This window comes from Salvelinus sp. IW2-2015, unplaced genomic scaffold (genome assembly GCF_002910315.2).
Source record: "Salvelinus sp. IW2-2015 unplaced genomic scaffold, ASM291031v2 Un_scaffold2917, whole genome shotgun sequence".
Classification (NCBI taxonomy): domain Eukaryota; kingdom Metazoa; phylum Chordata; class Actinopteri; order Salmoniformes; family Salmonidae; genus Salvelinus; species Salvelinus sp. IW2-2015.
Window position 1 is genome coordinate 22,009 of NW_019944214.1, and position 10,751 is coordinate 32,759.

At 43.3% G+C, this 10,751-nt stretch overlaps 2 long non-coding RNA genes across 2 annotated transcripts in view; both read left to right on the forward strand.

The window, feature by feature from the left end:
• LOC139025597 (uncharacterized) overlaps window positions 1-10,751 on the forward strand; it is a 32,855-nt gene that overhangs the window by 18,806 nt on the left and 3,298 nt on the right. The gene's annotated exons all lie outside the window — the stretch shown is intronic.
• LOC112074984 (uncharacterized) lies at window positions 67-10,745 on the forward strand. The gene is made up of 4 exons (XR_002894887.2): window positions 67-401; window positions 6,527-6,643; window positions 10,206-10,239; window positions 10,586-10,745. It is a non-coding gene; the product is annotated as an uncharacterized lncRNA (long non-coding RNA).

The following is a 10,751-nucleotide window of genomic DNA, read 5'->3' on the forward strand; positions in this document are numbered from 1 at the left end:
GACGAATTTATACTTGCTTGCAAAGCATATCCGGTAGCTAGCTGTGTACTTATTGGTGGAGAGACATCCTAGAATTTCCCCCCTCCTCCACTGTTTCGGACATCGCAATCTAAATCCAACACCCACATATTAATTTCAGGAAGATGCAAGTTGGACAGGCACAGAGCCAGAGACACTTAATTACCGAAGCAAGAAGAGTAGCAACGCCACAGACAAACTGAAATGTTTTGATACCGTAACTCTTTGGGAATGCCACTTTAAAACTTGGTTGTATCGACGCATTGCATTCTATGTAACTCGTACTACCCCTTCTGGACTGTATGATGGACTGGACGGTTAGCAGTCGGGCCCTATTGTGGTGCATTTTCACCTTACTGTGTAGTATTGACCCACTTCAAATGGTAAGTAGCTAACCTAATTTACGATACTGAACCTTAGTGGGAGGAATTGGCATATTGGCTAGCTAGTTAGCTAATGGGTTTAGGGGTTAACTAACAAGAGAAAAGACGGGCATGGCACCACCTAGCTAATATTTACAACTAGTTAGCTAGCTGATATTTTTGGCTAAATGGTTATTAGCTAGCTTACGTTAGCTAGTATACTTGGCTGGTTGGCTAGCTAACAACCAGTTATATATTTTATGCCTAGTTAACTAGTGTCGATTCCAACTAAGCTAAGGCCAATATTGTATGCTGTTAAATTMCTTGAAGTAGCTAACGTTACTGTAGTATTAGCTAGTCTCCTGTTTTTGTAGTAGGGGTAATGTTACAGGTAATGTATTGTACAGCATTTATTCAACAACCTAGCCGTTTAGTCACACTAGTTGGCTAATCTAACCATGCCATAAGATGAAGCCAAGGCATTAGAGCCAGGCTAGGGACCCTGGCTAAATTGATACGGTTAGACTTTAGACRCCCATGTAAAGAGTCTGTCAGTAAAGARCAATCAGGTGAAGTTCCACCACCTCACTGGTTGCTGGAGCAAGCCCATTGCTCTGTGTTAAATGTTTCTTTCTAAATTGGGAAAAAACATAAAAGAAAAATATTGTCATAGTGCTTTCAAAATGTAGCTATCCAACATGTAGCTTTATGAATAGCAGTGCAGGGATGTTTAACACACTCAGTGCCCCATTAATTCAGCATGCTTGTTCTGGTTGTGCGCACACTCTTGCAGTCAGACTTGTAGATAGAGCTGGGCAAAAATCCATATAACGATACATTGACTATTGTCATGATAACAATAAGTTGAACTATAAGTTTAACATTAATGTGCACCAGTTTATTTTTTATTTATTACCCTTAATAATACTACTTTGAATGTTGTAGCTATCAGTTTTCCCATCAACAGTCACCCATATTAGAAAACGTATTTAATTTAAAACTTCACATTTCTCTAGTAGGCCCCTATAGGTTATTTATCGTAATGAATGATATCAGCAAAATGTCCATGATAAGTGGTCGGTTTGGTTGGTGTTGATAATTTTCGGTTTATTGTCCCAGTTATACTTGCAGGCCGTGCTACCATGTGCGTATAGACAGAGTTCAGTCTGCATGCTCTGTTTGACTGTGTGTGTGTGTGCGCGTCCTATCTTATCACAAGGCCAACCGGCTGTGCAGGCACTTTGTGCGGCTGTATTAGGGTCTACGTGCAGCCACGGCAGAGACAGTGCCACTGAATGTTGACGAGTGGAAGGGAGCTCAAATGGCCATGCACAGAAAAATCACAACACAAACATGCTTGATGTTTTAAGTCTCTGCACACACTAATATCTGGCCATCCGACCTGCCTACGTGTGCATTGCATGTGGGCAAAACAACGTAGACAGTTAAAATAAAACCACAGTGACATTTAATGCAAGGTGGTGATGAGGTCAAGATGCTCAAGATGGGACACGCAGGCTGTTCAACACAAAATACACATAACCTGGTCATGCATGGCCATTTGCACATCATGTCAGTTTAATTTCTTCACCTTTTCAAAAAAACATTTCCTCTTAGATTTTGATCTGTGGTCACCAGAAGTGAAATGATAATGAGCGTCATCAGTTCTGTCTTAATTCATGCCTGCACACAAACTGTGAGCGCTACAGCAAGTCTACAAATGGGAGGAAACATTCGGACTGTTTTGGAAATGTTCCATTGAAGGTGAATTAATGGAGGCAAGGTTGATAAAGCACTTGATAGAGTCAAGCATTAATTACCTTGTTCAAATTGTCGAAGTTGCTGTCAATAACACCTCTTCAAGGCAATGGTATAGTCTGATATAGTAGGTCAGTTAACAGGGATCCTGCAGATTTGGGTTGGAAGGTCATTTCTACATTCAGTTCCACTAAGTATTTCTGAAGCAGCTTGTACTGTGTCCGGTTTCTGTTCTCCATGTCCCTTCTGGAGGGTGCATCTAGCGTCAATGTTTTTCACTCTCTTTTTGATTAGGCCTATGAATTCTGTAGGCTAGTGCCTCACTTAGTGATTCCAGTAGTGGTTGAGAGCAGCATGCACCCCTACTTTATCACATTTGAACACATTTAGACCTAAGTCTAGATGCAATGTAAAAAAATAATACACTTTCTCACCTGTCTCTACCAGTGAGACCTTTAGCTCTAAGCATCAGTAGCATTACATTACACTGAATTACTTGTTTTCCCCTCCTTTGTGTTCCCTCTTCCCTGGAAGGCTTTGATTCCTATTGACTAACGGTGGGAAACCTGCCAATCACATGTACCTGATACACTGCACGAGAAGTCTTAGGCATGTTCATTCTGTCTCTCTAATGGAACATGGCCTCATTGCAGGGCAGAGTGAAAGCTCGGAACCTGCCAAGAATTGTTTCGCCAAGTTCGGGTACATTATGTAACCCTAGCAGTGTTACGCAATGTCTGACTGCTTTCCCTGGTAAAAAGCATTAGGACATGTAAACCAAACGGGGCTGCTCCAATGACCCTTTCTCTCTACTCCCGCTCCCAGATACAGACCAGTATAGAACTGAACTCCCCTCCCCTATACTATCAATCATACCGTATAGCCAACAACCACGTAACAGTGTTGTACTTTTAGGCCTGAAGGTGTTAAACGTTGTTTCGAACAGAGTGTTGCTTCTCACAAACTTCAACCGTCCGACAGATGTTCCAGAGATGTTGATTTTGAAACTGAGAGCAGGCTGGAGGTTTGTGGGGATGAATAATAATAMATCGACATTGATGGTTATTGTTTTACTGTTCCTGGTACAGTTCTTATGAGGTGATAAGCCAGTGGGAACAACCACAGGTGTCCAGTATTGACACAAGCTCTCTCTGGTGTGTAGACTGTAAGATTACAGCAGGGTTAACTGAACAAACAAACCCAGGAACACACACGGTTCCTTTTTTTACCAAAGACATTTTAAGATAAACTGCTAAATAAATGAGCTGTAGCTAACAAACAGCACCTAAGTGAAGTGGTTAGGTTATTATTGCTTTGATTTCATCAGATAGGCCTAGCTTCATACAGTAACCTTGGTTTTCTTTCGTTGCTCCAGCAGGCCGAGTGTGTTTGGTCTGGTCCATTTTGTAGACTGTAGACGGCTGGGAGGAAGACAAGATAACAAGGCTGTCTGATTCATAGAAGGCCAGGGGTGATTCACTGAAGTGTACTCTGTTTGTTCTGGATGCCATGTGCTCCTCAGGCCCTAGCTCACTGGTGGGTGGTGGGGGGGGGGGGCACATTGGTGTCTGGCCTAACAGCACTTAGGCCTAGTTCTCCCTTGTAAGTGTCTGAGTGCTGGGTAGGGCCTCGAGTAATTATAGATCAGTGATCTGCCTTTAACAGAAACAGCGGGGGCTAGTTATACTATCCAGAGGGCCCTTTGCAGGGGATGTTTCATCCCATTGAATTAAGACATTCAATTCTATGTTCTACTGTCCTAACTTTGTTTTCGGCTGGAGGAGTGTGGATGGGGTTAATGGAGTAGGTTGGTACACACACAAGTCAGGCAAGGTATTAAAATCCCTCTGGCCCTAGCTGCCTCCTTTAGCTGGGTCATGGCTATAAGAGATGTATAGCTTTTGTGAAATGAAYGTCAAAATATGTTTTTATTTTTTGGTGTATTTTAGCTATCCCTAACCCTTCCTAACCTTAACCTGCTACGTTAATTATCCTAACTTGCTAGGGAAAGGTAAAATCTTACAAAAGMTGTATCCCATCTAGTCAAAACCCTTGAGCAGCCAGAGCACTCTACAGTACAGACACCCCCACCCGGCCTCTTCCTGTGCCAAAATCAAAATGAAGACTACGGATCGCATATCAGTGTGATGTTTAAAAAAAACAAACAAAAAATCCCTTGCCTCACTGACCACAGAGACTTCCAAGGAAAGAAACACCCCCTTGGCTTGACTGGGCCTCTGTCAGAGCTTAAAGTGTGGTCAGTGATTCAGCCGCGGCATACGCCCACTTACGCCTGCATACAGTTCTCTTTCTTTGGTTGTTTCATTCCCTCTCTCCAAAATTGCTGTCCATGTTGTGCTACTGAACCCAGTCAAAGTCTGCCCATGTGGGCTTGTGGCCCTCTCACAGAGAGAGTGATATGAGAAGGACTGGAGAGAAATACAATCACATGTCCATCTCAGCCCACTCTTCGTCTGTGCGGTGACTGAGAAACGCATTTCTCCCTGAGTTTCCACAGTAAAGCAAGCCGACCATGCTTGCTTTATCAGCCCAATAATTTTTTTATGTAACCTTTATTTAACTAGGCAAGTCAGTTAAGAACAAATACTTATTTACAATGACTGCATACCCAGGACGACACTGGGCAAATTGTGCGCCACCTAATGGGGCTCCCAATCACGGCCAGTTGTGATACAGCCTAGCATTGACCCAGGGTCTGTAATGACACCTCTTGCACTGAGATGCAGTGCCTAAGACCGCTGTGCCACTCGGGGGCCAAAATAGTGATATTGGTGACTCTGCAGACAGCAGCGTGGCTCTTTTGCAGAAGTTCTTGAATCTTGGCGCACGTGTTCCTCCTCACACCCTTTGTGCACTAGCTGCACTCTTCAGTCTCCCAGTCCTGACCCCCAGACCCTTACCTAGCCTTCCTCCCCACTCTTCAGTCTCCCAGTCCTGACCCCCAGACCCTTACCTAGCCTTCCTCCCCACTTATCACAGACTCCCTTTTGAAAAAAACTGTGTTCAATTAAAGGCTCTGCATGGTCAATCTGACATCTGAAGTGGCCATACAGCATTTACTGCAAAGCAGCCTCCAGTCTTCAGAGCTTTCATGCTTATTGTGCTTAGCGGAGCAGAGCTATTGTGAAGGAAGTTGTCAAGGGAGTGAGTTTGTTTTATACATGATGTACCGCCCCAACCTACTGTCAACGCGGACCTATACAGAGCCCTCCGCATTGTAAAAATAAATATATTTTAGAAATGAGGCACACGGAGATGCGGTACAGAGCTTGATTTGGTCTCTGCGTGCCTCGAGAGGCTCCTCAATGCAMTCACACCCTCCATACAAAGCCTCCTTTTCGGCTAAAGGCGTCTGCATGCTTCCCATCCGAAACAGTTTGGAACAGTTCATCAGCTGTGCACATGGGGGGAAAAGAGGCAAGCTGAAGTCTGTAGTAGAAGTCTGTGATTGGTCAACAGTAAGGATTCTTTAATTAACTCTCTAAATAGTGCACCACACATCTATCTTAATTAGGTGCAAAATTGCGACTAAGATCTCCTTGGAAAAGACGCTAACTCAAGAAATCTGTCATAAATMATCTTTTAGATTAATTCTGACTTGGTGTCTCAAGATGGTCAGATAGTACTATTGATCCTTTTCTTATTTTTCAAGCGATGGTCTTGTTAGGGACTATGCGAGCACAGACGAACAGAAGCTTGCAGAAGCCTTAACTCCCCCTCAGGCAGGTAGCTAGCGAGACCTAACCCCTCATCTGCTCCTAAGTGTTTTACACAGCCAGTTTGGGGAGGGGGTAATGTTTGGCGATATGGGCAGCAGTTAACCCTCTGGCATCCCTGCACCCCCCCCCCCAGTCCCAGTCTAGTAGTAGTATTCAGGATATGTATTCAGTTAATGAGGGAAACAGTCCTTCTCAGTATTGGCATTCCTCTGGGGCCTTATAAACGGCAGGAGGTTCTCTGTTATGCAGCACTTTGTCTGTTTCCTATGTAGTGTAGACTATTTTAAGTTAGTTATGTATGATCAAACTGATTATGAATCCGTGTTCAATAATACCACAATTTAATTAGTAGAACCGTTCATTATTCATCACGTACACAATACAACGGCACACATGTGGCCTTGGCTCTGATATGGCTATAGTTTCCATATTATAGTGTCTAGCCATAGAGGCCATTGTCATATCAGGGCTGATAGGCCAGAGCTCTTTGGTCGACAGAATGTACTTGCATTGGCTGTAGATTAAACTCTTTTGAAAGAGGTGAATACTAAGATTAGGCCCTTGGCTTATGTTGAATACCACTAAAGAAGACTATCTTCTGTTCCCCTATAGATGTGCTTTAACAGTATTTTGTGTTCTGTCTTGCAGAGTTTCTGCCACGCCAGCACCGTCTCCCTCCCGAAAGCCTGCTCTTTGTGTCCACCCTGGATGGAACCTACACGCGCAGCAAGAAATCAGGCTCTATCAAATGGACGCTGAAAGAGGGTAAGGAAGAAGAGAGTCCTGAGTATTCACTAGCGCCTTTGTTTTGTGTCCTATCAATCTTTAGGTGCTGTTTGAGTTACACCTGTGAAACAAAGTGCCATTGTTGTTCCACAAGGATCACAACCGAGACCCCTTTAGTTTGTGAAAGTGAAGACCAGCTCTGTGTTTCGTCTTTTGTTGAATGGTGYAAACCAGATTCAGAGCATAAACATTATTTTGAGAACTAATCACACAGTGTACGAGGCAGTGGGGAGGAATGCACGTGTCGGCCTACTTTTTTACCTCAGCTGCGTATCATTGCATGTACCAATACTGTAATTACAGCTATTGAAGTACTGAATGGTTAGAGAAATCAACACTGAACGTGGGAGTAGGCTGCCGATCAAAAACTACAGTAGCTGTGTTATTCTCAGGCCTACCTCTCATAAAGGGATGTATTGACAGATTTATTTTTCACTGTGTAAATGGCATTTCTGGGTTTAGATAATGGTGGGTGTTTTCACTGTATTTTCTGCTCTCCCAGCGCATGAGTAAATGCAGTGAACGCTTTGCTCACGCATGCTAACCTGGTAATCATTAACCTGGAGAGAGTGGGACAGATATAGCCTTTAATCGTGGTCAGCCATAATAGGCAGGGGTGAACTGCTCTGCTGTATTTATATTTCTCTTGTTTTTGTTTTACTTTATTTTATAGTACTACTGATAATGATTACTGCGTTGTTGGAAAAGAGCCTGCAAGAAAGGCTTTCACTGTACTTGTTTGTGCACATGACAAWAAAAAAAATAACACTTTCATATCTAAACATCCTGTCTGAGGTTACATGGTCAGAATGAGCATTGGTATGATTAGCATACTAAAGCAGGGTCCATTTACTAGAAGTCATGTTGCTAGGCTAGTAACGTTACTGAAACACAATTTCGGATTCAAGGTGAAAAATATCAGATGGGCTGAATAACAGGGAAACGGTGGATCACAAATGGTTGACCTTTCATGTCAAACCAGCGAGTCACACCTGATACCGTATAACATCATTAATAAACATGAGAATATGGAATCGGTCCCATCTGAGCCCTGTGTTTCCTCAAAATGCCKTTTTAATATGAACATGGACAGGGATAGCACCAGGTCACCTTTCTCAAACATCTGCTGTTGTCCCTTGAGGCCTAACTAACTAAAGCCCACATCCAGGAGGTAGGCAGGTCTTCCTTGAGGCCTAACTGACTAATGCCCACAGAAGGAGCCTGGAGGGAGGTAGGAACCTGTCACTCAGGCCCAGCAGGTAGGACCCAACACAGGGTTGGCATGAGTCCCATCCCTGGTGTGTCCTTTTTATGGGGCAAAACCACGCCCACAAGTAACCTAGCAACATTCAAAGCCGTGCTTATTGGTCAGAGTTCGGAGATACTGATTACGTAATGAGCGGAAGAACCCTAAAGAGGAATCCCCGCGAACTGGGAGTTCGTAGTTTGCTCGTGCCTGCCATGCCACGAACCGCGGGAGARGCGCAGTTTCGCGGCCTCGTTTTGAAATGAGCTTAACTGAAGGCGAGCAACAAGTGACTGTAGATGGCTAACATTACATTATTGTCAGTAATGGTGAATGAATGGAGCTAGCATCTCTTTTAGTTGCCTACTAGCACAAATGTCATGTAGCTAAGTATCTCAATAGTCATTTTGTAAACACTTCGAACTCCTAGTGTGGTCAACGCACTACTAGACAGCTTCAGCCCAATCGGCGATGTAAGCTAGCGATAACACTTGATATAATTCACAGTTTACTWATCTCCAAAAACAATTAAACTATCCATGATGTCAATGCTATCCATCTGGTCAATCAGGCTGGTTGCAGTCACTAACTAAAAAGRTACATAGTTAAATGCAACTACATATCCAAATTCACGGGAAATGCAAAGTATTGTAATGAAACAGCAAGGAGCAGGTCTCGAACCCTCGACCTTCTAGTCCGAAATCCAGCACGCTATCGACTGTGCCGCAAAAGCATGCTCAAGCGGCAGAGTCGATTTCCGCGCTTAAAACCCAGGGTCGTTACAGTATGGATGGCAATGTTTTGGTGGCGATTCTGTCTGTAGCGTTTGTTCTTTTAAAACGCAGGAACACTGAACTCTGACCAATCAGCGCGGCTTTGAATGTTGCTAGGATAAATGCTATGCGTGGATAAAACGACGCATCACTGTCTTGACCCTGCTGCACCTACCAGTGACATTTATGACACACCGGCCAAGTATACTCTTTCATACGACAACACACACATTAATAGTCAGTGTGTCCTCAACAAACAGTTACGCTATCAGGCGAAGTGCATATTCAGTGAAGGGAAAGAACATTGAGATCAGAACACGGCTCTCTATGTTTACAAATGGAGAAAACGTTCTACTAAAAAATATATACATCTCCAGCATGGTCGCCCGTAAAAGAAATTATCACCACCAGTCATGATTGTAATGATTTGTTACCCTAGTATTTCCATGGGTGGGCTTTGTTGTTCCATCTACGATGTTCTGAGTTGTTCCCTACTGAATATTCCTTGGGAATACAGCCACCCCCCCCCCCCACTAATTGGTCTAATTGATCTTTTCCACATCAGACCTTTTTCAAAGCTGATCTGACTGGTCAAAAGACCAATTAGAAAAAATATATATTTTTTTAATCACAATTGGGCTACCTGTGTAAACGCAGTTCCAGCTAAACCACCCAGCACAGACCTCTGCCAGTCAGAGCAGAGGTTACATCTGGCTGACCTTGTGGACTCCGCTGCCACTGTGTGCGTTTGTCTAGTAGTAATGTCATCACGCCCTGGTCCCTGTGTGTGCCCATTTGGCAGGGTGGCCTGGGTGCTGTATCACATTCAGTGGGGTGTGACATTACAGGACATTCAGATAGTAATATATGATGTAGAACAGACCTGCTTCTCTATCATGTAGAATAGGGAATCATGTCCGCTCTATACAATACATTTCTAGCTGTGAAGTTCAGAATACGACCTGGGTCTTTACAGTGAGTATTAATGTGTCCCCTGTGGGCTACTGGCCACTGTTTATTTAAGCTATACTGTTGTCATTAGATAAATAAGTGGCGTTGGCCTCTTATCAGTTAGGACAAGTGTGATTTAAGGAGCCGCTTAACCTGAGACCAACATTGCAGGGGTCTATGCTGACCATTTTTATAAGGAGCATGTGTGGCGTAAGTTGAAAAATATAGGCGCACACAAATATTAATTTAGGAGCAAAATTAAAAATACTTGAGTTATTAAAGATGGATCCTTAATTTTTATTTTCTCAAGGTCAGAGAGTGAAAGGTCCCTGACCTTAAAGTTTTCAGTAAACCTTCTGAGTTAATTCTGTGTTTGGGAGTAATCGTTTATGGACTGAAGAACTATGGGGTTTATATTCAAACAGGAAAGACAGCAGTGTAGTGGTTTATATTGTGTACTGTATACATGCTGCTGATTCTTGATCAACCGGTACTGTCATCATTTGCAGTGTACTATTCATGGCACTGATGACTGAAAGGCACATTTTCTTCCGTTTTCTTTTGTGGACAGATCCTGTTCTGCAGGTTCCAACGCATGTGGCAGAGTAAGTATCCTGAAGTGTGTGTGTTTGTCAGTTTTTGTGTGTGTGTGCGAGTCTGTCAGTTTGGATGCCATAGATTATTGAGTGCAACAGTGTGCTTAACACAATGTGCTGAGCATGCAGAACTGTGTTTTGTTCTGTTCTGATTGAGCAATAAGATTGTAATCTATTCAAAATACAACAGGTTTCATTGATGACTGATCTGACAATGTGTAAGCCCTATCCAAAAATCTAATCCAACTTTATTTAGGCCTATAGTGCACAGGTGTCATAACACACTTCACCTTGAATTATGTATGATCTGTCGGAGTGTTAACATTCTCTACCCCATCTCRCTCTCTCGCCTTAGGCCAGCTTTTCTGCCTGACCCTAACGATGGCAGRCTGTACTCTCTAGGAGGGAAGAACAACGAGGGACTGACTGTAAGAGGAACCACTGAACCCCCTTATTAAACTAACAGGTTCACCCATCACTAGAGGAACCACTGAACCCCCTTATTATACTAACAGGGTCAC